This window comes from Mustela erminea, chromosome 11, assembly GCF_009829155.1.
Source record: "Mustela erminea isolate mMusErm1 chromosome 11, mMusErm1.Pri, whole genome shotgun sequence".
In the NCBI taxonomy this organism is placed as follows: domain Eukaryota; kingdom Metazoa; phylum Chordata; class Mammalia; order Carnivora; family Mustelidae; genus Mustela; species Mustela erminea.
This window is the reverse complement of record NC_045624.1, coordinates 2,776,471-2,804,026: the sequence shown is the minus strand read 5'-3', so window position 1 is coordinate 2,804,026 and position 27,556 is coordinate 2,776,471. Positions and strand designations below refer to the sequence as shown.

General features: G+C 58.2%; 2 long non-coding RNA genes across 2 annotated transcripts; one reads left to right on the top strand and one right to left on the bottom strand.

The window, feature by feature from the left end:
* Positions 1-24,383, bottom strand: LOC116569551. The gene is made up of 3 exons (XR_004277070.1): positions 24,373-24,383; positions 19,444-19,449; positions 1-2,331 (listed from the first exon to the last, which is right to left on the bottom strand). It is a non-coding gene; the product is annotated as an uncharacterized LOC116569551 (long non-coding RNA).
* On the top strand, positions 23,575-27,556 carry LOC116569549. Its single transcript, XR_004277067.1, has 2 exons — positions 23,575-24,145; positions 26,985-27,556. It is a non-coding gene; the product is annotated as an uncharacterized LOC116569549 (long non-coding RNA).

The window sequence follows — 27,556 nt, the reverse complement described above, 5'->3', positions numbered from 1 at the left end:
TTTTGGGGGGGGGGGTGGAGTTTCTGAAACAGAAGGAGCCGCCAATACTTATCGGCTACAAAACGAATCAGAGTAATGTTATCTGGGGCGGGTTGATAAAGGGGTTTCAGAATTGACCACTGCTTTCCGCAGCAGGCTGTGCCTCCTGGCCTGGCATGCTGGGCACTGCCTGGAAGATTGTGGGAGGGGGTGGGTGGCTCCAGCTTGAGGACCCCGTGCTAGACAGCCACCACGTAGCCGGTCATAGCCAAGCAGGGGGAGCAGGTCTGCAGGGCTCGGAGGGAGTCAGAGACACAGAGGAGAGCAGAGACAGAGACACAGAAATAGGAGACAAAGCAAGAGACGCAGAGAGACGGAGACGAGGCTTCACGCCCTCGGTTCCTAGGGAATTCCTTTCCTCAAGCCCAACTATCTGCTCGCACCACCCAGGGAGAGTGTAGGTTCTTTTCAACCAAAGGACTTCGATTAAACCCTCAATTAGAGCTGAGGAAAGTGACCGGTGATGTGGAGCCAGGGCGGGGGTCCCTGGGGCACCCCTGTGTGGTGGGAAGCCTGGGCACTCCGCGGGGGGATGTGGGGTATGTCCTGAAGAGCAAGTATGGGGGTTCACACACCTCCAGCTACAGGAACCTAATCACAGAGCCCCGGGCCACGCTCCGGAGCCGTCCGCCACCCCGCCGGGCTGGTCCGGGGGTCTGGTGCTGCTCCCAGCCGGCCACCGAGCACAGAGGGACACTGAGGAGGGATGGGTGGAGGCCTCAGAAAGTTCGAAGATGAAACTCCCAGTTAGAAGACAAGTCCTGGGGACGCCCGTACAGCACGGGGCCTCCAGTTAACAACACTGTACACCTGACGGGGGGCTAGGACTAGCACGGGGACTGGGACTAGCTCGGGGACCGACATTAACTCGTTGCGGTGATCACTTTCCAAAAGATACGTGATCCCTTCATTATGTGGTACGTCTAAAACTGATACGGGGCTATGTGTCAGCTATGTCTCCATTTCAACCGTTAAAGCGCTGGTCCTACCGCTGGAGAGCAGGGAGACGGGGCCCCCCAGTGGACAGCTGCCCCCCCCAGGCTCTGATCCTGTCCTGACAAGAAATCAGGAAGAGCCTGTCCCTCCGACCTCTCCCGGAAGTGCGCCCCCCCCAGGTCAAACCCTCCGACCGCAGCTCTCCGTCCCCACAGCCTCCTCCCCAGGAGTCAGGTGTCCCGACACCCCGTCCCTTGTCCTCCTCCCCTGAGTAAGTCTCACGGTGACTGGACCCGGGAATGTCGTCCAGCCACCAGCCCGCGTGTCTGGCCAGCCGCCACACGCTGTCTTATCACTCACTCAGGGAGGGATCCTTTGTCAAGGTCAGCGTCATTGATCTTCATAAAAGCAGTGAAATTCCAGTTATCCCGGCAACGCTCCCCTGACCTACATCGTGAGCAGCGTCAGACCAGACCGGCTCATGCACAGCATGAAAGGTACTGCACGTTGGGTAACTCAGGACAGCCTCCTCCGGACCGTCACGTCCCCGTGTTGGCCACCAAAGAGCCTTGCTCGAGGACAATATGTAGTTCTACCCAAAGACCCCACAAGAGGGAGGAGCTCGGGTTGAGTCTGGCACAGTCACACGACGGCGTGCATATTGAAGACAGGTTTTTCTTGACATGGGAATGCCCAGGCCACTTTCCCTTCGGTGGAAAGGTTAGAAAACATCATGTCTCAAAGCAGAAGAACACATGGGGACTCCGTAAGGGTGCTGGGCCAGAGGAGGACGCCTTGAGCGTGGGCAGCTCCCTCAGGGCGCCGAGGACAGCTAACGCACCCCCAAACCCTTGGTGTGAACACCACCCGGAGGCCTCACTGTTTACCCCACAGCTTTGTTCCCAAACTGGTTCTTTATGAGCTTTAGCCTGAGGCCAGGGACAGGGAGACGCCATCGTCACACCAGGTCCACGTTGTGGCAGGAGGAGAGGACGTGACCACGTGTCCAGAGCCCCCTTTTGAAGGAGCTGGACCCACACGGCTCCCGTGTTGCACGGGCTGGGATGAGAAGCATGCACCCCCGGGCTCAGATGCTAGTGCCCGAGCACACACACCCCCGGACGCGCTGGAGGATGTCCCGGGGCGCCCCCGTGCGTTTCTGCTCCTGGAGTCGGTCTCCGGGAGGAGCAACCTGGCCTTGGGTCTCCGTCACTGACACTGGGGTCACAGGCTCAGACGATAAACTGGCTTTGTCCCCCGCAAAGCATGGGATTCCCAGAGGCTGAACAATAGGGGACTCGCTGGGGACATTTCCAGAGCCAGGAATTCGACGCTTGGCCAGGGAGACCCACAGGCCTGGGGCGGCCTCCACAAGGCCACGGGATGCTCCTGTCTTAGCAGAAACCCAAGCCGCCTCCCACAAGGCTGCTCCCGGGATCGGCACAGTAACAGCCTCCCCAGTCACCACATCCTGATCCCCAGAACCTGTCACTATCTTAGGTTCCGTGTTAAAGGGGAATCAGTGACGTAGATGGGCGAAGGTTGCCAGTCAGGGGACCTCGAGCAGGGACAAGCGTCCTGAAACACGAAAGAGCCAGAGGAAGACCAGCTGACAGTGGCGGGTGGGGAGGGGCCTGGGCGAGCCTGGGGGAGTGGGCGTGGGAGGAAAACCAGGGAACAGAGCCCCCCTAGTCCCCCTGGAGGAACCGGCCCGCCAACGGCTTGACTGCGGCTGGGTGAGGCCCGCCCGGGGGTTCTGACCTGCAGGACACCCATTTGCGTTGTGTGAGGGCACGAGGCGCGTGGGAGAACCCCCTGCCCCCCACTTCCCCCCGCAGCTGGCCGGCCTTGGGCAGGCGACTGAACAGAGGGACGTGTCTGTGAAGGGTGGGGGCCGCCCGCGGCGGGTTTCCTCTGCCTTCCCACAGAACATTCGGGTGTTTCCTCTTTATTCCTACCCCGGCTGACTATTCCTTTCCTGACGGTTTTACATCAACTCAGCAGGATAAACACCAGGAATCCTGCCGATGGCAGAAATTAGGAATGTCCTTCCATGCACCCCTCCCCCCAGCGGACAAACAATTCATGCTGGGGGCGGAGTTGGCCGCACCTTTGTGCCATTCAGTCCTGAGAAGTGTTTGAAGGGAGTCCCCCTCCCCCCACACCTGACAGGTGCGTCAAGGGCCCCAGGTGCTTGAGAGGCGGTCGGCTGCCCGAGGCTCTCGGCTTCCTCCCTTTCACAATTAACATCTCACTTCCAACACTAACCACCTTTCAAGAACTGGAAAACACATTATCTGCCAGATGATTCAGGTAGTCGCCTGGCAAATCTGCCGTCTCAGAGAGTGGTTAAGTCAGCGGCTGCTGGACGGGCGCCCGAGTGACCACAGATTCTGAGTCGAGTCCCGCGTCACGACGTGGACCTGTAAGGAGCATCCCAGACGGGTGACCCGGCGGCGTGTCCGGGAGGGTCTGGGCCCGAGGACGTGGCTGCTGTCAGACGCGCTGTTCCCTACCGCAGTTTCTCAGCCCGTCAGCCAAACGCTTTCCTGACATTTTACCAAACAGCAAACAAGAAAAGCGTTCTTCAGGCAGCTTTCAACACTGCACCGCAGAGATCCAAGTTCCTTGGCCTCTGCCGTTCAGATGGGCGCGGGACTGTCACGGCTGTTCACATGCGGTGACCGAACAGCCAACCATGGCCATGCTCTTCCCATGACCGCGGAACGGCAGAGCTGACCAGGGGCGCCGCCGGGGCAGGCGAGCAGGCGGGTGTCAAGCCAAGTTCACAGAACAGCAGCCCTGCCTAGGCCCCGAGATGTGGGCCGGTGCACCCCGGATGGGCTTCCGCATAGAGTCTGGGCGGGGCGGGCCTGGATAATTAGAGGGCCTGTCGCACCCAGTCACGAGGCCGGGAAAGGCCGGTGTCGGCGGACTGGTTCCCCAGCGCCCTGACCTTCGGGCCTGTTATTTCCCTGCAGTAAAAGGCCCCGACCTGCGCCAGGTGCTCAGCCTCTTACTCATCAGAGAGACGCACCTGAAACCAAACAGCGGCGCCCGGACACACCCACCTGGAGGCCCATGAAAGAAAACCTCACACGGGGGAACACACCATCGCGGTGATCGCGGGGGCTGCGTCCTCGGCGGGGATGGCCGGACCCCGGCGAGTCCCTGCGCAGTTCCCAGCCCGGCTGTCCCATCCACGACGGCTCCACACAGGGCGTCTTCAGCTCCGAGGGCCTCTGCTCCTGGACTCCAACCTCGACCTTCCCGGCAACGCCACTGTTCGGAGAACACACTAGAAGTGGCAGGAAAACAGCAGTTCTCTCCCTGAACCGCCGGAGTTCACTTCTCGTCGTAAAATACTCGTGTGATCTCTAGTGATGTCTGTCCCCCGCCCCAGACGCGGCCCCGGAGCACCGCTTCTCAAACGTAATGCCGCTCTGCTTCAAAGGCAACATCCCGGGGCACCTGCGTGGCTCAGCCTGTGAAGCGGCCACTCTTGGCCTCGGCTCAGGTCACGGTCTCGCGGTCGGGGCATCCAGCCCCGCGTTGGGTTCTGCTCTCAGAGTGGAGAGAGTGGAGCCTGCCTAAAACCCTCTCTCTCCTTCTGCCCCTCCCCCTGCTGTGCGCCCTCTGTCTCAGATAAACAGATAAAATCCTAAAATAAGTAAATAAATAAAATGCAACATCCCGGACCCAGCGCGGAAATTCTGTCTAAGATGCAGCCCAGAAATGTGTGTTTTCAGAGACTCCCAGGCACCTCAGATGCAGCAGCCACCGTGCACCCCAGGACGATTTGGGGAGCGAAGGCACATGATTAAGGAGTAAGCCGGCAGCCGCCGATGCAGGAGACCGACACGGCCGAGCAGAGACATCAGGTCACCCTGTGGCACACCTCGCTGCTGGACCCATCCTGGAGCTGCGTCAGCGGAGCCCCCGCGTCTGACTCACGCCCGTCGTAAACAGCAGGAGGGCTGACCGCGGGCTGGGGATTAAGACGCAGAGACCAGACATCAGTGCGCCGTCCACTCACCCACACACAGGATTGTCACCGGGATGTGAGCTCCTCCGTCGGCCTCACTCTCCAAAGGGTCCAGCTCCGCCCCTGGATGCGGTCACGACCGTCAGGCGTCCTTTGTCTCCGGAAGCGGGTGCTCTTCAAGGCTCTCCTGCCGGCAGCGACGTCTACTATCCATTCTGCCTGTCTTCCTCCGTAAAGAGAGGCCTGGTGTGGCCCACCTGGTGTCAAGACCACCTCCTAGCCTGTCTCACGGCAAATCGTGGCTCTGTCCAAGTTCGGGTCAAGGTGATGAAGGCAGAATTCCTGTGCACCTGCCAGGAGACGTTGTTCAAGGCACGGCCGCCTCGTAGCTGGCACAGGAACCTCAGAACTGACGCTCTAGGAACCCTTGTGACGTTGGGCGTGAAGTGACCTTGGGCCATGCCTGGTGAGCAGTGGGCTACGAAGGAACTGAGCTCCATGAGCCGAGAGGTGCCATTTCTCCGTGGACGTGATGCTTGCAGGCTTCTTGACGCTGAGAGAGAACCGTGCTGCCAGGAGTCCGAGCTCGTCTCCTGCGGGCAAGTTAATTCTAACCAACCCTCTTCTCAGATGACAGGATACTTTATATGGAAAACCCAAAAGACTCCACCCCCAAACTACTAAAACTCATACAGCAATTCAGTAATGTGGCAGGATACAAAGTCAATGTGCAGAAATCAGTGGCTTTCTTATACACTAACAATGAAAATACAGAAAGGGAAATTAGAGAATCGATTCCATTTACTATAGCACCAAGAACCATGAGATACCTGGGAATAAACCTAACCAAAGAGGTAAAGGATCTGTACTTGAGGAACTACAGAACACTCATGAAAGAAATTGAAGACACAAAAAGATGGAAGACCATTCCATGCTCATGGATCAGAATAATAAACATTGTTCAAATGTCTATACTGCCTAGAGCAATCTATACTTTTAATGCCATTCTGATAAAAATTCCACCAGTATTTTCAAAGAGCTGGAGCAAATAATCCTACAATTTGTATGGAATTAGAAGAGACCCTGAATTGCTAAGGAAATGTTGAAAAAGAAAAACAAAACTGGGGGCATCACGTTACCTGATTTCAAGCTTTACTACAAAGCTGTGATCACCTTGACAGCATGGTACTGGCATAAAAACAGACACATAGACCAGTGGAACAGAGTAGAGAGCCCAGATATGAACCCTCAACTCTATGGTCAATTAATCTTCAATAAAACAGGAAAAAATATACAGTGGAAAAAAGACAGTCTCTTCAATAAATGGTGCTGGGAAAACTGGACTGCTATATGTAGAAGAATGAAACTCGACCATTCTCTTACACCGTACACAAATATAAACTCGAAATGGATAAAAGACCTCAACATGAGGCAGGAATCCATCAGAATCCTGGCGGAGAACATAGGCAGTAATCTCTTCGATATCAGCCACAGCAACTTCTTTCAAGATATGTCTCCAAAGGCAAAGGAAACAAAAGTGAAAATGAACTTTTGGGACTTCATCAAGATCAAAAGCTTCTGCACAGCAAAGGAAACAGTCAAAAAAACAAAGAGGCAACCCACGGAATGGGAGAAGATATTTGCAAATGACAGTACAGACAAAAAGCTGATATCCAGAATCTATAAAGAACTTCTCAAACTCAACACACACAAAACAGATAATCACGTCAAAAAATGGGCAGAAGACATGAACAGACACATCTCCAGTGAAGACATACAAATGACTATCAGACACATGAAAAAGTGTTCATCATCACTAGCCATCAGGGAGATTCAAATCAAAACCACATTGAGATATCACCTTACACCAGTTAGAATGGCCCAAATTAGCAAGATAGGAAAGAACGTGTGTTGGAGAGATGTGGAGAAAGGGGAACCCTCTTCCACTGTTGGTGGGAATGCAAGTTGGTGCAGCCTCTTTGGAGAACAGTGTGGAGATTCCTTAAGAAATTAAAAATAGAACTTCCCTATGACCCTGCAATTGCACTACTGGGTATTTACCCCAAAGATACAGATGTGGTGAAAAGAAGGGTCCTCTGTACCCCAATGTTCATAGCAGCAATGGCCACGGTCACCAAACTGTGGAAAGAACCAAGATGCCCTTCAATGGACGAATGAATAAGGAAGATGTGGTCCATATACACTATGGAGTATGATGCCTCCATCAGAAAGGATGAATACCCAACTTTTGTAGCAACATGGACGGGACTGGAAGAGATTATGCTGAGTGAAATAAGTCAAACAGAGAGAGTCAATTATCATATGGTTTCACTTATTTGTGGAGCATAACAAATATCATGGAGGACAAGGGGAGATGGAGAGGAGAAGGGAGTTGGGGTAAATTGGAAGGGGAGGTGAATCATGAGAGACTATGGACTCTGAAAAACAATCTGAGGGGTTTGAAGGGGCGGGGGGTGGGAGGTTGGGGAACCAGCTGGTGGGTATTGGGGAGGGCACGTATTGCATGGAGCACTGGGTGTGGTGCAAAAACAAAGAACTGTTACGCTGAAAAGAAATAAAAAACAAAAAGAAGAAGAAGAAGTTTGCCTTCTCTCTCCTGTCAGCCAGCGCCGGGGAGAGGGACAGAAAACCGGGGGTGGTCGGGGGGCAGGTTGGGGGAGCCCCTCGGAGTGGGGAGCACTTCCAGAAGCAGGAAAGGGCGTCCTGGGGAGGAGGCGGGGAGGAGGCCACGGTGGGGCGTCGGGAGGGCACAGGGCAGGGGCTCAGGGCAGGCCAGCATGGCATCCGGTCTGTGCTTCCAAGGCCCCCCCTGCCTGCTTTGTGTAAAACGGAGGGTCAAGGAGGAGCTGCCGGCGGCCGGGGGAATGTGGAAGAAAGCTGGCCTTGCTGGCCGGTTTGACGGGCAGTCTGAGAGAAAGGCGCCACAAGGCCGGTCTGCAGGGGAGCCACCGGGCGGAGAGGGGCGCCAGTGACGCGGGTGTGAAAGCCTAGAGGGGGTGTGGATTTGAGGAGATCTCCAGCACCGCACTTGGGGTGCGACGCCTGGCCCAGGGACGGGAAGCTGGAGTCCAGGCCGGGTGGGGGTGACACAATGGGGCCGGGGTGAGCAGACCCTGCGCAGGGAAGGAGCGCGGTGGGGACAGTGGGCCGGCTGGCGAGGGCGCAGAGCCGGGTGCTGGGGCAAAGGGTCCAGGCGCCGGCTCGAGTCAGAAAGGCCACAGGAAAGACGAGGCGTTCCAGGGGTTGGGAAGCGGCCCACGCGGAGAGGTGGGGGGACCCTCCCTGGTCCAGTGAGGCCCGCGGAGCAAAGCCAGAGAGACCGAGGCAGTCGGGGCTGAGGTCCCTGCTAAGTGACCGTAGAAAATGGTGGCTTTGTTGCCTTCTTATTCAAAGACCCCTGTTCCGACGTGGCCTCCTGAAGGACTTGCGATGATGGCGCACAGACACGCAGACACGCACACCCCGGAGCTCCGGCGCGCGATCTGGGGAGCTCCTTGCGGACACCCCGCGCCCCGAGCTGGGGCGACAGCCGAAGCCCAACTCTGGGCTTGGAGCTCGCACTGCTGGTCCCGGCTCTGTCAGGGGATGCTGGCCCCGTCTCTCACCCACTCTGGGCCTCAGAGCCTCCTCCATGGATGGGAAACGGGGCGTACACCCCACCCCCCAGACTGAGTGAGAGGCCCACAGAAGCCTGCAACAGGCGGTCCGGAGTGAAGCCGGGGACTCATTCTAGCGATTTCCGTGACCCTGTGGAATAACCTCTTTCCTAACCAATGATCTACCTTCTCCCTTCAGTCCACTTCTCACCACCGGCACACCTCGACGGGTGGCAGCCACATTCTGAAAGGAACCACAGCCAGGTGTCTCCCCTGTTCCAGAAGACGGGCCACATCCCTGCGCGCCTCCCCCACCCCCTGCAGGAGTCCAGGGACCCCCCACGGGCAGCCTGGGCGGGACCGGCAAGGCCGGGTGTCACTCGGCTTCCCGCGGGGCCTCCCGTCCACGCACGCCCCCAGGACGGGAAAGCCCTTGCCTTCCTCATCCTCAGAGCCCGATCCCCAAGAACCCGTCTTTTTCTGGGCAGAACAAGGACAATGGCAGGAAAAGGGAACAAGCCGCCCCGCCACGGCCGCCGGCTCCCGCTCGCGCCGCACGGGCTCCCGTCCCCGCGCCAGCCCGGCTCTCTCTGCCGCTGCCGTCCACACGGCATGAGGACCCTATGTGGTTCTCGGGCCGGAAGGGTCTGTGTCCTCTTTGTGGATACTTGGCAGGGACAAGCTCGCCGCCGCTGTGAAGGTCCGCGAGCTGCTCTCACGCGGGACGCGTCACCCTGTGCGGAGTCCACTTGAACCAGCAGCTATAATGAAGGGCAGGCGAGAGATTTCAGCGACCTCGGGGCTCTGCAAAGTCCAGCACAGACCCGCCAGGGACTTAATTTCCCCAGAGACGGTGCGGAAACAGAAGGGTCCTCGCAGCCCTGTCCCTCCCGCTGGCTTCCGAGTCCTGGGCTCTCTCTGCCTCTCTCCCTCCTCAACCTCAACTCAAGATGGAAAATGACGCGCTTCCTCCTGGGATCCTGCGTCCATCCCAGCCAGACTGGGACCAGCCTCCCCTGGGCAGACGTGCCCCCGCTGACTGGAACACTTCCTCCCAACCAAGGCCAAGCACATCCCGTGTCCTCTGGGCTCCGGGCTTCCCAGCCAGAGGGACAAGCCCAGGCGGGGGGTGAGCAGGAAGGCCTGGCTTCTGTCCCTGCGCATCCAACGCCGTTTCTGCCCTCTGGCCTGTCTCCGCATCTGCAAAGTGCCTCTTCCAAATGGTGTGTTCTGGGCTGTCGCACATCAGACCCTAGGAGAGGCTGGTGGGGACAGTCCCTGCGGCCCAGCGATGACTCGGGTGGACACTGGGGTCAATGGGGGGGACAGTCCCTGCGGCCCAGCGATGACTCGGGTGGACACTGGGGTCAACAGCTCCGAGTCCATCCTAGCCTCCCTCCTCTCTTTCACCAGCGATGACATTTAGGGGACTGACCCCATGTGTAGGGCTGAGTCCCTTCTTTTCCACTCATGGTGGGTCAGGGATTCCAGACTGGCTTCTCCCCGGGCTGCTCTCACCGGCATGTGGACAGCTGGCCCCTGCGTCTCCGTGTCCCGACGTCCTCTTCTTAGAAGGGCACTAGTCAGACCGGACAAGGACCATGTTCCTGACCTCCTTTTACCTTCCCCACGTCCGGAAGGGCTGTCCCGACACCGTCGCGTTCTGAGGTCCTCAGTTCAGTAGGACGTCCGCATGTTCACTTTTAGAGGGACAGATTCCAGCCCAGAGCAAGAACTGTATCATTTTCACCTGCCCGGAAACCCTGCAGAAACTTCAAGTTGGACTCCCCAGGGCTCAAAGGGGGTGCAGCTGGCCCAAATTCTCACAGCCAGGAGTGGCCAAGCGGGGATTCCCAGACACACCTTTTCCCTCCAAGGCCAGAGCTGCCGAAGGCCACATCCCGGAAGAACCCCAAAGCGCACTGGGTAAACAGCTCTGGGAGTTCCATGGGCTCCGCACCTCGCAAGGCGTGAAGGAAAATACAGTGAAACCCGGGAATGGCCCCTTTCGCTCAGGACGCTCACAGCGTCGTTGGGGAGTGGATCTAACAGTCCGGGAGTCGCAGAAGCGTTCTTGGCCCTGTCCTGAAGGACACGCCTCTTCTTCGGGAAATAGTCCAACTTTTTGGCTCAAGACAGCTCACGGCGCCCCAGTCCACCTCAGGTGAGAGCTGCTTGTCCAGAGCTGGACGTCTGTCCCAACCCCCAGCAGCTGCCCCTCACCCGCTGGGAGTGAGTCCCTGGCCTGGAGTTGGCCTGACACCAGCAGGACCCAAGGGAGCCCTTCCCCAGCCCTGGAGCCTTTCCCCCGCGTGAAAACTCATCATGCCAAAGCCAGTCTGGACTCCTCCCTTGTGGCAAAGTAGGGAGGTGGGAGGGGCTGGGGCGGCCGTGACCTCCTTTCCTGCCACCGCCTAGAGAAGGCAGTCTGAGCCAGGCCGAGCACAGGGGGAGGCGTAGACGCGGTGGGGAGAGAGGTCCTGCCATCCTAGACTGTATTCCTATTGTCCCTGAAGACAAGTGTCCCCTACCTTTCTTAGAGTTGCATTTCCACGAACCCATCGAAGGTGCAGACCCCAATGACGATGACGTTCTGAGCAGAGGAACAGGGGTTTGTTCCAGGCTACCTGCTGGGCTGGGCTGTGAGCGGTCACGGAGAGAAGCGGTGGGGATCCTGGTACCAGTGTCTTTCTCCGGGTAGGGTCTCTGCTCCTGTTTAAGGGTTAGACTCTATCCCTCTGCCCCGCCTTCCAAATGTGTATGTCAAAGTCCAAACTCCCAGAACCTCAGAGTGTGACCTGATTTGGAAATGGGACCCTTGAAGATGTCTTTAGTCACCATGAGGTCGTACCAGAGTAGGGGGCTTCCTAAAGCCAAGGGACTAGTTGCTTCTGAAAAGAATGTCGAGTGGAGAGGAAGGGTCCCCACGGAGGAAGCCCTGCGCAGACAGGGAGAACACCGTCTACACCAGGAGCGCCGGGAGCTGGGAGCAAGGCCGGCCGCACCTGCTCGCCAGCGTCCGGCTTCCACAACCAGAAGACCGTCAGTTACGGCATTCGAGCGGCTCTGCCTGTGGCAGTTTGTTCAGGTGCCCCTGGCAGACGGATGGTGCCCGTGCCCAGCCTCCGAGGCCTGGGGTCTGGGGTCTCGCACGCAATAGGGTCTAAGAGGCTGGGGAGAAGCTCTCCCACTGCTGCACCGGGTGTCGGGAGGGCAAGAGCCCTGGACAGAGAGGTCTGGGAGGAGCAGGTGGGATGCTCACAGGAGAGGAGGGAGGGTATGGACCCAGGTGGATGTCACCAGCGGAGGACCGAGGCTCCGACTCCTTGGGGGAAGGACAGCAGAAGTCGTGGAAAGTATGGGAGAGGACAGAGAGCGGGAGGCCGGGGTCTCGGCCGGCTCCGCACCTGTCTCATTCTCTGCCCTCCCATGGCCTTGTGGCAGCGCCAAGGTAAAGCTTTCAAGTTCACAGCCAACAGTTGCAAGAAGGCGCCCCAGCAGCCCGACGCCCCCTGCCCCCACTGCCGACTCCCACGGCAGGGAGAGCAGAGCCGACAGTTCCTCCTGTCAGGGTCAGCCAAGTCTCACGACAAAAGGTGGTGTGACTTAGCAGGCTTTCCAGAATGGCACAACCTTCCAGAGGGGGTGTTCCCGCTGTGTACTGGGTAACCACCATGTTTCCAAAAACATTCTGTTTCCACACTTGGCTCACCAGAGTGGGGAGCATTGCACAATGGAAGCAGATAAGAACAAGCCGGTCTCTCTGAGCACAGGGGCCGCTGTGTGCAAACGAAGACTACAAGAGGGCAGGACCGAGACAGGGGGGCCCTGGGCATGCTCTGAAACTACCCGCAGGTGTCCAGTGTCCCGAGGACAGACGCCCACATCTCCCAGCCTTGCAGAACCCGCCTCCTGCTTCGTGAGCAGAGTCACGAGAAGGGACACTTGCTGCGGAAGAATGATTCACGGGGCTGGCCCTGCAAACAGCATTGGGAAAACAGGAAGGCTGAGACTCAGGAATCACACAAGGCCACGCACCTGCCGGGCTGGGATTTGCCTTCAGCGGGCTTCGCTGGGAGACACCGGAAGACGGAGAAACGCCCACAGCGGGAAGAAAAGGGGGCTTTGCAATATGGTCTGAAAAGGGCGCACTCTCAGATAAATGCCTGCTCTCTACACCGGCCCTGAAGAGGAAAGCTGCCTCTGTGCTCCGGTCGCCAGCCTTGACCCTGAAGGTCATGTGTCAATTTGCAGCAGGTGCCAGAAGTCGCCGGCAGTATCAGCGAGGAACGGGCATTAACAAAGCTGTCACAGCAAACCCAGAAGCAGTGGCAGAATTAATTTTTCCTTCATTAATAATATCCTAATTTGCATGATTAATATGTCATGGTCGATAAACACAGGCAGCTACGAATAAAATCACTGAACAGAAATGCCACCCGCTGAGCCCAAAGAATAAGACAAATCCATGAGTCGACACAGCTAAGTGAGCGGGAGACGCTGCGGTTCCCCCAGAACAATGCTCGCAACGCTTGAGATGTCACCACGATTGGGAGAACTGGTTGAGGAACACAGAGACAATCATCCAGGACGCTTCCGTGGAAAGATGAGCTGCAGGCTATTCTTGACTCTGGCAGGTCGCCACGGGACGAGGCTGACTCCCTGGGCTCCTTCCCCACCTTGCCCTGCTTCCTGTGCCAGGCTCAGGCCATAGGGCAGAACATTCCAGGCCGAAGTGGTGCCACCATCAGCCCGATCCACGTCTTCCTCCAGCGGCAAGCCTCAGCAAGTTTGGGCCGGAACTGGGGAGCAGGGCTGTTGCCAAGGGCTGGAGTGGCTGCAGGGAGGGGAAAGGGAACCTGACCGAAATGACCCTAAAGGGCCTCAGACGCATTGGCCAGACCCTCCGTGGACACCGGCCTGATGTCGGGCGTCATCCTGGGAGCTTGGGAGAAACTCCTCCGTAGGTCCCGGGTGCAGATGGCGGTCCGAGAGCCTGGGAGGTGGAGCGGCCAGAGCGGGCAGCAGCCTGTGCGGCAGAACCTCCTGCAGTGAAGGGAATGTTCTAGATCTGCAGTGTCCCACCAGGGGCCAGCGCACAGGGCCTGCGCACCCGAACGGTGGTCGGTGATTCAGGACCCTTGCGGACCGGACCGTCCCTTTCCTTCCCTTTTAATGAAGGCAGATCCGGACAGTCGCGTGCGGTGGTGGCCGCCGTTCCCCGCGGGGCCGGAAGGACGCTCCAGCACAGGAAGGCAGGCGGCCCAGGTCCCACAGCCCTTTCCCGGTCGCGACCTTGAGAGATGCGGTTCACCTCTGGCCTTCGTCTGTGACACAAGGGGCGGGGCTTTGCACGACCCGCGTGCTGCCTCCTCACCTGAACATCTGATGGACGGCTCTGCGCATGATTTGGCATCACTCAAAACCTTGGAGAGGCCCCCGTGACTTACCAAACACGCACCCCTTTGGACGTGGGGTCTTCACAGCCTGCTTCGTTCCCCCGGCACCCGCTGCGTTTGCCAGAGATGCTGGCCACACTGGTGCCCCCTGCCTGCACCGGTGCCCCCTGCCCCACTGTTCTGTGTCACCCCCCGGTCCTGCTGGGAGACCTGCCTAGAGTTGGAGCCCGTGGCTTCCTCTAACCCAGCGTGGGCCTCGCTCAGCCTCTGGGCACAGCCCGTGACCCTGGCTTATCGATCCCTCATACTCTGTATACGCAGTCGTATTGCCGCACCACGGCGGCAGCGAGACAGCACAGTAGGGCCGCAGGCAGCGAGGAGAGGCAGAGGCAGGGATCCCTGACCTCCCTGCCAAGTAGACGTGGGGCCTCAGGAAGCTCCTGGACCTCTTCAGCTCTGGGCTCCTCATCTGAACACGAGGGGAGCAACACCTTCCCCTTGGGATTCATGGGAGCGCAACCCAAGCCAGGGCTGGAGCTCGCATGGCCTGGGGCTCAGCAGATCCTCAAGCCCCAGGGGTCTCTGGTTCACCCCCCGAGGACAGTCGCATTCCTCTGCTCCACAGCTCAAGGCAGATGTTGAAAACTATTGCCACTTACGGGCGCGGGAACCCACAAGACATGGTACCACAAATGGTCTTTATCTTCGCCTTATTTAGTGACCGGAAACCGGGCTCTGTGTTGAAGGACCTCTGCTTATGCACCTTTGCTTTTGTCAGCCTCCTCCTCAGGGGAGAGCTCGGAGGAGGAGGAGGAGAAGACGCTCGGCGGGGTGAGGCGTGCTGGAACCGCGCGCCCAGACCCCCCGGACGGCGATGGGGCAAGTGCGGTCCCCAGTCCCGTCCCCACCCCTTGCTCCACAGCAGGGTGTGATTTCCGCATCTCTCATGTGCCTCGGCCCCCGCCAGGGTCAGACACCGGGCACGGGGGTCCGACCCTCTGCAGCGTCAGTGCTGCGCACCACAGCGGTCGCGTCCCACTCGGAGCGCTTTTCCTTCGTCTCTGGGATCTGATGTGCAGGCGCTTCCGCGGACGACTCGGGAGGGAAGTCCTCCCCAGAAGGACCGCACGTTCGTCCCCGTGTGTCTCCCCACGACGCCGTGTCTCACTGTCGCGCTGTCTGCGCCATCTGGCGCAGCTCCATGCCCCCCGCGCCTGCGATCTGGAGTCCGCGATGCTGCCGGAGAGCCCCACGCGCCCTGAGAAACCGGGGGGGTGGGCAGGGAACGGGCGGCCGTGTCTCTGCCTAAAGCTACCTTCGAACACCCAAAGGCCAGAAGCAAAACATAACATAGACAAAATTCTCGTGTTTTCTTTATACCCGTCAGAGGCTACGTTTACTTCTCACTGACAGCGGCTTCTCTTTGCCCTCACGATTTGGCCATGGGCTCGGTGCCCCGGCCACAGGGACGCCCACGGCCCGCCCCAGCCCCATCCCAGCCCCGTCTCCCCCCTCCCCTGCCTCTTCCTTCTCCCAGCTCCGTCCCATAGAAACACGTCTGCAGCCACACGTATGAGCTTCCGTCCTCTCACAGAAATGTGTCACAAGGATTTTTAAGAAATAAGTGAAGTCAACTGCAATGTTCTGTGTTATTTAACCCTGTATACTCCAAAACAGCATCGTCTCAACATATACTAAGAAATCAAGTATTTGGGTTACTTACAGATAGTTCCCATTATTTTTCCAGGCCAAGTTTCTGAGGTTCGGCGCGCTCTGGGCTCTTCAGCACGTCTGGACCGGGCGGGCCCCATCTCAAGGGCCCCAGAGCCGTGGGGGCTCTTGGCGGCGATATTGGACCCACAGCTCTAGTCCATCCGATTTGTTGTTCTGGACTGAACGTTCGTGTCCCCCAGCCAAACTTGTTTGCTGACGCCCTAACCCCAGTGGGATGCAATCAGGAGGCAGGGCCGTCGGGAGGCCGCGGGGTTTAGGTGGGTCGTGAAGGCGGGGCTCCCAGGATGGCATCAGTGTCCTTACGACAAGAGCCACCAGGGAGCCCTCCCACTCTGCCTCTCGCCCCCTCTCCCTCTCTCTTCCACACGAGGACACAGCGAGAAGGCGGCTGTCTGCAAGCCAGGAGAGAGCCCTCACCAGAACCCCCGATGAGTGGCACCCTAATCTCGGGCCTCCCGCCTCCAGAACTGGGAGGAACAAATGTCTGTCCTGTAAGCAGCCCCATCTGTGGTGTTCTGGGAGGGCAGCCTGAGCTGACCACGACGTGGCATCGGCAGGACCGGAGCCCCCAGTCCGGAGATGATGAGCAAAACAGAGCTCTCCACAGGGGCCGAGCCAAGAGCAGCAAGAACAGGGACCACGGGGAACCACGGAGACCACAGGGGACCACAGAGACCACGGAGACCACGAGGGACCATGGGGACCACAGGGGACCACAGAGACCACGGGGACACACCGCCCATCTCACGGTGCTCCTGGGTGAGTTCCTGCATGTACAACATTGTGGGCAGAGAACAACATTTCTGGTTTCTGTCATGCCTGAGGCTCACCGTCTCGGGGGGAGATGGATGGTGAGTCTCCTTCATATCCTGTTTTGCTGGTTTACCCCCTGTGGTTTGGTGAAAAGTGGCCAGAGGTCCACCACGGACCCTATGAGTCACAGAGATGGCCATGGGCACTGGATCCCAATGGAAATGGAATGATCCAGGGACCCAGCTGAAGGAGCCCAGTGCTTCTTTCCCCCACTGTCGGCGACCTAGGAAGTCGCATGTGGCTATGGCCTTTGGAAAGGTTTCCCAACACATCCAAGACCTGTGCATGGTCACAGGTCATTCCTGGTGTTGGACGCTGTCTGACTGATGACCTACACCACTGTTCCAGGCTGTCCCTGAGCCACAGAAAAATCCTCCCCTATGTCTTCTGGTACCATGCCCCCCCCCCAAATAAAACATAAAATAATTAAAGAAAACAATAAAGACGCAAGGCCCTGCAACCGTCAAGAATTTAATTGCTCAGTTTTGACCTATGAGACAGAAAAGTCCCAAACTTCCTCAAGGTCAGGATTTTCAGTGTGAATAGGAAACCTGGAGAATTTAGAAAATATTTGCCTTCAATTATCATCAACAGTCATCACAGCAGGGGGCCCTACAGACCAGGTTGAGTCACGTCAAGGGACTCCCATGCTTTTGGAGTCATAAAAATATAAGAAAATGATTAACCAAAATAATTAGAAATGCCTGGCAAGGTCAAGGCATTAGGAAAAGTCCTTGAGTAAAAAAACAGGACCCTGGGATTCATCCGAACAGAATCCGAAATATCTGGTATCCCGTGTCCATGTTTTTGTTGGCGGGCACGACAGAGGCCAGAACCCACACCCCCAGGGAGCGGCAGTGGAGTGACACAGAGCACAGCCCGCCTAACCCCTAACACCCTGACGGGACTGGAAGGCGTTCCTGACATGGCCAAGAAGCAGGCCTAAGCCAGTCTGAGCACCGACACAAGCGTAAGTTGAGAGGAGGCATAATATCAGAAATTGTGCAAAAGGTCACCTGGAGACTCAGCCAAGTTCGAGGGAGGAATGGAACTGTGCACGAGAAACCAGCCGGGAGCACAGGCCAAGAGGCCGAGCGCGGAGAGCTGATCCGGCAGGGGCCAGGAGGCTGCGAGGATGAGCCGGGGTGTCCAGCGACGGCACAGTCCCAGAAAATGCCAGCTGTGCTGTCCACGCCAAGCCCCGGCCACCTTTCCCACACGTCCCCAGCAACTGCCCACACAGACAGCCTGCGGGGCTCTGGGGTCCCGCTCCAGGGCCCGGCTGGTGGCCGAGGGGCGGGCCACCTGCTTGCGGGCGGCGGGGATCGTGTCCTGTGTTGTGCCCCTTTGCTGCCCAAGGACCGTGGCCATCAGGTGCGTTCCTGCCTGTCCCCTGGCGGGTCCTCGCACCTTCCACCCGCCTGTCCCCGCTGGCCCGGGGCGCACCCCTGCACAGACGTCATCCCACCGCCTGGTCTGTGCCCCGCCCCCCAGCCTCCCTGGGAGCTGCCCTCCTGGGGGGCAACCACTGCGCTTTCCCATAGGATCGTTTAGAGACGTGGAGCCTTAATCCAGACCTTGGCCCTCACTGCTAAAAATCTTGTTCATGCTTATTTTTAGTCCTACTCTGTACAGTTAATGCAGTGTCCCACGAGTGTAATTCAGCAATGTCATCTGCTCCTCAGTGCTCGAGACCCACATCCTCTCGATACCCATCACACACGGAAACTGTTCTAAAAGACACGGTTTCCTGGGCTCCTGGGGGGCTCAGTCGTTAAGTGTCTGTCTTCAGCTCGGGCCATGATCTCAGGGTCCTGGGTTGAGTCCCAGATTGGGCTCCCTGCTCAGCAGGAAGCCTGCTTCTCCCTCTCCCTCTCCCCCTGCTTGTGTTCCCTCTATCTCTGTCTCTCTTTGTCAAATAAATAAAATCTTTAAAAAAAAAAAAAAAGCCATGGGTTCCTGGGGCTCCTGTGAGTCACAGCGTAAGGAGGGCCCTGCAGACACAGCAGTCGGAGGAAGGGAGACAGTTCGGGCCAAGAAACGCTCCCCTCGACTGTAGGAATAGTTTGTCTTAAGCTTTTATTTATGCCATAATTATTTTTTTTCTGATCAAAAAAGTAATGCAATTGTGTTGTGAAGAATTGAAACACCTGTTACATAAAGTTTTTGTTCAGGTGTGCTTGAAATTCACGTCCGAGAAATGCTGCGCGCAGTCACGTTAACACTCTGCTAGAACTTCCGCGTGCATGGTTGTGCGTGTTCACATACACACGCACACATCGAGAGAGAGAGAGACGGTCTACACACAAGTTCTAAAAGGAAACTATCCCAAGGCCCAATCTTCTCGGTCGCGGTTGGTTTTCCCTCCCTGTGTCGATGCTAATAGAGGGCATCACACCTGGGGCAGAGGCGGGGGACAGACGGGGACAGGGAGAGACAGATGTCCTATGGCCCAGGGGCCCAGGGCCCAGCAGGTGCTGGAGAGGTCAGTCCCGAGGTGAAACATGGGGGCCTGTGTCTTATGGGAACAGTAACTCCCTTTCTCGGGATGTGTGGCCTCTGCTCCTGGGCCGTTAATCTCATTCAAGGGGGCGAGCTCAACCAGCACCCGTCAGGCTGGGAAGACAGGCCCTGCAGCCTCTGTCCACCCAGAACCTTGGTTTCCTTGTGCCGAAAGCATCTCCCCAGGTTTGAATACATACTCATGGGCTCGGGAGTTTTCCGTAAAGACTTCCTGGTCACACGGACCCTTCTTAGATCTAACGGACATGGCACTAAGTTGTGTTCAGGGTCAGTGGGACCCCCAGGGACCGTGTCCACACCCATTCCCAGTCCCCGTATCCTCGTCCCCGTGCTTCCCGCTCCGGCCCCCGCACTCCGGGGCACAGCGGGGCAAGCCTCATGGCGGGAAGCCGCTGACCGCCGACTATCTCCACCAAGGTCACGGGAGCGTCTGAGTCCTTCAGTGGAATGACTCCTTCCTTAAGAGTGTGAATCTGGGGGACCTGGGGCACACCGCGGTGAAGCGTCCGGCTCCTGATTTCAGGTCAGGTCATGATCTCGGGCTGGTGGGATGGAGCCCTGCTTTGGGCTCTGGGCTCAGTGGGGGGTCTGCTCTTTCTCCCTCTCTGTCCCTCCCCCCCCACCAAAAGAAAAGAGTCAATCTGGCAGAGGTGGCCACCTTCGAGGATGGCACAAATGCCAACGCAGGGGGTTGGCATTTACTCTGTTTTGGCTCAGGAACCATCGTGTCTTGTAGGACCAGCAACACGGAGGGTCCGCTCCCACTTCCTGCTGGGTGCACACAGGACACGGGGCACTGAGGGGGCAGACCAACGGCCTGGGACGAAGCTGGGGTGCCGGGGCCAGAGTCCCCCTTTCTCCCTGGCCTGGGCGCACCCCAGACATGGTCACCAGAGGCAGAAGGGCCACCATGCTCTGTGTTCAGCAGCTTGGCTTTTCCCCCAGCCAGCACTCCACACTCGGGACGGCTGTCTGTCCGTTGTCCCTCCGCCCTCCCCTCCGACCCCCGTCCTAAATCTCGAAGGTGTGTCTGCAGAAGATAAACCGCAAGGACAGTGCCCTCTCTGCCAGACGCGACTGTCATCTTTGTCCAAGGATGACCAAGCTCCCCCCAGCCAGCAGGAGGTTTGGGTGTGAAGGATCAGACGTCCTTGTGATGGGACCTTGCTTTCCCGCCTTCCTTCTCACCAAGCAAGCGTCTCTCCGTCCTGGGCAGGCGCCTACACAGCTCGCTCGCAGGCCAGGGACCTCAGGGTGTTGCCCGTAGAACATGCTGGTGCCGAGCGCTCTCCGCTGCTCCCGGCCCGGGAGAGATGAAGCTCCCGGATATCAGGTCAGACAAAGCTTGACTTTGCATCTGCTCATGTGCATTGGACCCAGATCCGGCGTTTGGTTCTGGACCCACCAGGAGCAGTGTGTGAGCTCACACAGCGGACAGCAGGAGGGACAAAGGGATGGCTCGTGGCACCGTCTGGCGGGACCCACGTGCTCGGAGCAGCATCACTGGGCTCAGACGGTGCCGATGCCTGACGGACCCAATTCCAACACACCTGCTAGGCCAGCGAGGGCTGGTCACGGCCCCATCTGTTGGATGACACTCTAAACGCGGGGTCTCAGAACCGGGATGCCTCACTTCTGGGACTCCATAGGCAGGAGACAGGCTACGAACCCAGAGGGCTCCAAGGTCAGCCCGGAAGGCGCAGGGGACAGAGCGTGGAGCCTCAGCCCTTCTCTGCTGAAGCCTCCTGGAACGTGCCCCGTGGTTTCAGACTTGCTTAGGACCTGTGCCCACTCTGCTTCCTCACCGTCTCCCTTTTGGAATGGAGCTGTGTCTCCCCGGCCCGTTCACTGTTGTAGTTTGGAAGCAAAGAACCTATTTTCCGCAGGGAGAGGAGAATATCCCGGGAACACGCACACACGGGGACCTGGCCTGACGGGGCAGAACGTGAGGGGGTTGCTGCTGGCCGAGGAGAGCCCGGAGCCCTGGAAAGATGGCACAGACCCTCCCTCTGCACCCACCAGACCAGACCTTCGAGGGGATACGTTTCTGTTGTCCTAAACTGCGAGGTCTGTGCTGTTTGTCCCCAAAGCCATCGAAGATGGACACCCACGAGGGGGCTGTGTGCGGGACAGCTCTTCAAGGCACAGAGCTTCCCTTCACCAGTGCACGGCCATGGGGAAGCCACTGGGGAGGGTCTCACCCGACCCTTGCTCTGCTCAGACTGTCCCCCGGCTGCACACTCCATGTTACTTCCGGGAACACACAGAAAACCGCTCATTTTTGACCTACCCACCCCATACTTGAAACCCTCCTCAGTGCCTGGGAAATCTCCCGACTTGGGAGACCACCCCCAAATGCAGCCACAGGAGGCAAGGGTGCTCCCCACTCCCTCCCCGGCCCCCCGTGCCGACAGAACACACAGCACCAACCAAACGTAGGGCCCTCCCACCCAAATCCAGCCACTGCCAGGAGTGGTTCAAAAACAAGAGGAAAGTGCTTCTCTCTAAAAACACAGCAGCTGTGGAAGACGCAAAGCCTGTAAAATGATGACATCCGTGACTAGGGCAGGTGCGGCTCCAAGCAGCAGAGCACTGACTACGGGAACCGAGGGAGCCCCCCCCACTCCCGGCTCGTGGATCCCGAGGAGTCATCCGAGAACCTGTGTGCACCTGCGGGTCGCCCCAAACTTCTGGGGTCGACACCGTGGAGGGCAACCAAGCTCCCCCAGAGCTCTGCTCGGCATCACGGCCAGCAACACCAGCCGAGTGTGATGGAGCGAGCCCCAAAGCAGAGCTGGAAAATCTGGACTCAAGCCCTGCTACGTGGTTTGGGCCAATCCCTGGGCCTTCAGCTCTATCTGCCTGTTTCCCTGGGTCGGTGTGTGGTTTAGGTGAGAGGGATACAGGGGCCGAGCGTAAAGCCAAGGATGGGACCTTCTCCCCGGGCCTCACACCAACGCGAGAGGCGCCACGGGTGCAGTCTAGACGAGCCGGGCAGGGGGCAGCGGTGGCCAGGGTAGGAACGAAGGTGTGTGCGAGGCTGGGAGGACCCGGCAGTGGCCGGCAGTGGAGCAGGGTGCGTGGGGGCCGGCCTGCTGGGCTCCCCAGGACAGAGCAGATCGGCATCTGCATTGTGGGAACATCAGGCTGCCAGAGAGATCCCAGAGATCTCCCACCGCAAGTCACTCTACGGGCGGGCACAATTCTTGCCTAAGCCAGGGAGCCTCAGTCCAGGAACACATACCGTCACATGTGTGTTGTGTGCTCACACACATAGGTACGTACACATGCATGCACACATATGGGTGAGGTGGTCATACTTGTGTGCACGTGTTTGCATCCACATGTGTGGACAGATACACACATGTATGCATGGGCATTGTACACATGCAACATGCATGTGTACACATGCAGAAATGTACCGTGCAGACACACACATGCGTACTGTGTGCACAGACACGTGCTTTAGGACCCGCTGAGAGATTGCCGATCTGATGAGAGATGTTGCTAATTTGGGGAGTGACACCGTGCATACCAGTGGGGCAGAGAAAATGAGTCACGGGCCCCCTGCCCGGCCTGGAGTCAGTGGTTGCCCGGAGAAGGTATTTCCAGATCTGGCAAAGAACCGGTAATGATGGAGGTGGCCTGTCTTCCCTACTCCCCGATTCACCCAGCACTCGGGCCCGTTGCTCGCAAGTCCTTGTCCAAGTAAGTGCAAGGCAGCCTGAGCCCAGCCAGTTTGCTGTCCTGGCTTCCTGCCCGACCCCACGCCCTCTGCTCTCCACTGACCCCAAGTCCTGCACAGGACCCTCCAGCTACAGTCTCGGTCGGCTCCCAGGGCCTGCCCCCAGCCCCACCCCACCGCACACAGGCTCACGTCCTGCTGCTCTTCACACTTAGTCGTGGAAGCCAACTCAGCCATCGGTGTGAACAGGTTGTGAGCTCCCTGCAGGCCACGGCGACAGCTTGTCCCGTGTGCATCTCCCCCGTGGCGTGGGGCCCAAGGAGCACATGGCAAACCCTTGCGAACTTAATTAACGAAGAAAAGCAAAGGGTCGCGCACAGGTCTCTGCTCCAAGCCCTTCTGTAGTAGAGTAAAACCTCTGTGTTGTGCTGCACGGAGAGCTGCTTTTAAAAAACTGTCCTTTGGTAGGTCTGAAGGCCAACGGTCCCCGCCCGATGATACACAACTGCAGGGACCGGATGATACAGTACAACTTCCTCTTGGTAAGCTCCAGCCTCGGTCTTATTTTCAGATCGGACACTGTTACTGCTTTTCATTTTGCAACTCTTGTCCCACGTGGTAACCGTGAACACAAACGCGATTTCCTGCGCTTATTTCCTTCAAGCAGGCTTGCTACACTTCCCCGTTCTCAGACCCCTGCTGTTCGGCCGCTCTCTGGGGGCTTTCCTGGGAGCTGCCAGGCTTCACTTACCTGCACTCAGCCCCACGCCCCAAGATGCTGGCCCTTATGGACTGAGTCCGGGCTTCCTTACCCTCCGGCTTCCAGTTAGGTTCCCTCCCAGTGGGAGAGTGGAGGGGGCGGGGAGATGACGGCAGCCTCTAGTGTCCCCGTCAGCCCTGGTGGCGGCTGTGTTCCTCCTCTGAAAGCCACAGCCCCTCTCTGGGGCCCCAACAGCTGCAGCTCTCTTCCAGGTCTGCTAACCGCCCCTCACCTTGCCCCCGGAGGCCGGGCTGGGAGAGCTCAGAGACGCTTCCCCCGCCCCAGCCCGGGATGGTTCCCCACGCCTCCGCCTCCCTTCCCTTCCGGGGTGCCGGGAGCAGCTCCGCAAGAAGGAGCTGCGGCCCCAGGGGGGTGTCGAGCGTCCAGACCGATCCCAGGCCGCCTCCCCAGGGACCGCCCGTCCGGTGATCAGGAACAGGCGGTAGCAATTCCACCTCTGGCGTGCGGTTTGCTCGCACCGTGGCCTGGACTCAGTCCCCACAGAGCCGCCCGCACGTGAGTAAAATGGAATTCCCGTCCTCAAAGACACTCCGACCGGGGCGCGGGGACAGGGAGATACTGACAAGAAATGTGCCCCCCGAGTCAACGAGGGAGCCCAGGAGAGAAGTGCCGTGGCAGAGACAGCGGCTCGGGGTAGGTCCGCGCAGGGGGCCATCAGGGCAGCGGGGAGGGAGCCGTGGGAGGACACGGCGGGGGACACGGGAAGACACGCGGAGCCCCAGCCGCGGGCAGGCGGGCTTCCCGTAACCCTTCAGAAAAAACGCCCTCGGTCGCTAGTGCTCAGGGTGGCGGGGGTACCGGGGAGCGCAGCAGCAGAGGGGCGGCCGGTGGAGAGCCCTCTCTCCAGGACACGGGGACACGCCCGGCTGGCGGGGATCCCAGCACAGGTGCGACCTCTTGTCCTCCACACCTGCTGGCTTCTTGAGGCTTCCGGCACAGGTGACCTGCCAGCTGAAAACAGGGGTGCCCGCTGGAAGGGCCTGGATATTTGGGTCACTTAGATAACACGCTTTGCTGTGGTATTTCAGGGAAGAAAGTTTGCCTAAATTTACTGGAAAAGGCGTAAATCCTCAACTAAGGTATTTCTTAAAGGACGTGAATGGACCAAAACCCATGAGGGAGCCCCCGGATGTCTGAGAAACTCTGACCTCCTTCCCTCCCAAACAGACGGCTTCAAGTTCAACGGCGTCTTCCGCTGGTTCCCCCTCCTCTCCTCGAAGCCGGGCCAGACTTGAAATCACGGACGTCAGTAAGGACGGAGACGACACAGTCGATCAATGCTGACACACACACGTTCTGGAACAGCGAGAGCTTTCAAAATCAGTTAGCATCCTGTTTCTCTCGGTCAAGAAGAGAGTGTACCTCTTCGAAACATGGGTGTTGCAACTCGGTCGCTGACCTCTGCGGACACCCAGCAGCCCCCCCAAGTCGGCCGGAGTCCAAGCCCCTGCCACCCAGGCGGCGTGGAAGTTGGAGCTGTTTATTCACTAATACATCGCTGGGTCTTGAGCCGTGGGTCTGCAGACCTTGGGGAGAGCGAGGAGGGGAACTCTCTCCCTGTTTTGTGGCCTAGTCGGGCCCACCTGACGCCGCTGGAAAGCAACACACTCCCGGCTCCAGGACACAGAGTCCACGTGCAGCCGGACATCCTGAGCACCTGCTTGTGCCAAGTATTGGGGGGAAGCCACCGAGGGTTCCAACACATGCCCCGCTTTCAAAGGGTTTCCAGTTTGCAGGTGCCCATTAAATAGGGCAAGACGTGCAAGACATCAGGAGAGGACCAGAGCCTCTCCTCCCAAGAGCATCCCAGGAGGACTTCGGAGCCCAGCCTGGAAGAGTGGGGCCAACCCCCTTGCCTCGGCTCTAGAAACTTACCTCTCATCCACACAAATAATGCTTCACTTTTGCCTCGTAATCCATTTCAGCACTGGGCAAACGGGCCACATTTAACACCTTGTGATGACTTTTTGATTCTTAGTATGCTTCCACTATGGGGGCTCACTGAGAGCGGGAGCTGAGAGGTACCCGCATCCCTAAACACCTAACACAGGGTCCCGCCTGACCGGGGTGCCCCGGACACTTGGTTACCTACAGTATATGGCCACGGGCTCTCCGCACCGGCTCCTTCCCAGGAAGTAAGTTGCAGCTAGAGACTTTCTATCCCTCTCCACCCGGCTACCAGCGTCTCAGGGGAAAGAAATCCAGGAAAAGACAAGGCTGAGAGCTGGCAGCATAATGTATATTTTGGATGAACATTTTTATTTTTATTTACTTTAAAGATTTATTTGAGAGCAGGGGGCAGGGGTAAGCAGAGAGAGGATCTCGAGCGGACTCCCCGCTGAACATGGGTCCGGAGGTGAGGCTCGACCCGCGGCCCTGAGATCATGACCTGAGCCGAAACCAAGAGTCAGACGCTCGACTGACGGAGCCAGCCAGGCACGCCGACGAAAGCGTTCATTCAACCGTTTCCGCTTTCCGAACTAGTGCTCAAGTTCACACGGCCGAAGACAACCGAAAAGGCCAAGGATTACGAGTTCCCCAGACCAGCAGGACCAGCTCAGCCTGAGGACGGGCTGGAGCAGACCCGGGCCTCCCAGGCCTGCCTGATGGGCGTCGAGGCGAGCTGAGCTCCCCAGGTGACGGGAAGGGACACTGAAGTTTGAACAGCCCCACTTTAAAGAACTTCAACTAAGACACTGGCCACCTTATCTGTATGAAAACAGAGAAGCTGGGGGTGCACACCCCCCCCAAATTAAGTGCCCCCGCCGTCCTCCAAAGGTTGATGGTGTGACCACCTCTCAGCAGCGTGCTGGGGTCACCGAGAAGAGGGCTTCTGGGGCCAAGTTTCTGGAAGCTGTCCTCTCTCTGCTTTGATGTGTCAAAGGTCTCCCGGCTTAGCAGAGGCACCGGATCAGTCAGTAACACGGAGCCTAACCTGCTGACGCAGGTGACAAGGTCATGACCAGGGCGGGCAGGGAAGGTGAGGCATTGGGGACACACACACACACACCCCTGGCCTCCAGCCCCGAGCTGGGCCACCGAGAGCCCACAAAACACTCACACTGGGTGGAGTAAACCCATGTCCTCCTGTTAGCGAAGCCACTGCTTGCGCCACTAACGTTTCCCTGGGGGGCGTTGGGGGCCGCGGCGGGCGGGGAGGAGCCCCCAGGGCTGGGGAGCAGCAAGCTTGCCCTCGGGCGCCCAGGGGCTGGCCACACGTTCTGCACGTTCCCAACCTGAGACAGAGGCAGGTTCTCACGGGAGCTCGGAGGCTGCCTGGGTGCACGGCCAAGAGCGCAGAAGCCCCCATCTGTGTCTACCGAGCTTCAACCTTCCCGCGGAGAGACGGTCGGGGCTGTAGCCAGGCTCGAACACGCTTCTCACCTTATTTAGGATTTTCCCATAGTTTAGTTTTATAGAGAGTCATACAGATCTTTTTCTCATTATGATGTCTTTACCTTCTTTCTTGCAGGGGTTTTTGCAAAAAACGCTTCAAACAGCGGGAACGGAGAATGGGAGGAGGGAACCGGACTCCTAGAGCGGGGAGTGGTCCGCGACCTCGCCTCGGGGTTCCTGGATCACCTCCTGATGCGTGAGGAAAGCTGGGTACCAAGGAGAAGTTTAGGCCTCCAGCTCCCAGGATGAGGGGCTGAGTCAGAACCGGGCCTCTCTGACTCAGAGGTGGAACTGACCCGACACCACCCTGCCTTTCCGCATTAATGTGCACACACACACACACACACACACACACACACACACACACGCAGTCCTTCGTTGCGGACGCACAGAACGTTCCAGTAAGAACAGTAACACGGTAAAGGTGACTCTTGGACGTAACCAGGGGCTCAGGGAGCAGATACTTCTGGCTCTTCCTGTGTCTTGCCCTGTGAAAGGAGCAAACTGAGCTGTGTTCCAAACTGAACCTTTTATCCCATTTCCTCTGCAAGGATCTCGTGTCTGAAACCCATTAATAAAAAGATTAGGAGCAATGCTATGGAAACTGGCATATTTTAAATAAAGTAGCATGCTATGTAAGCCATCATA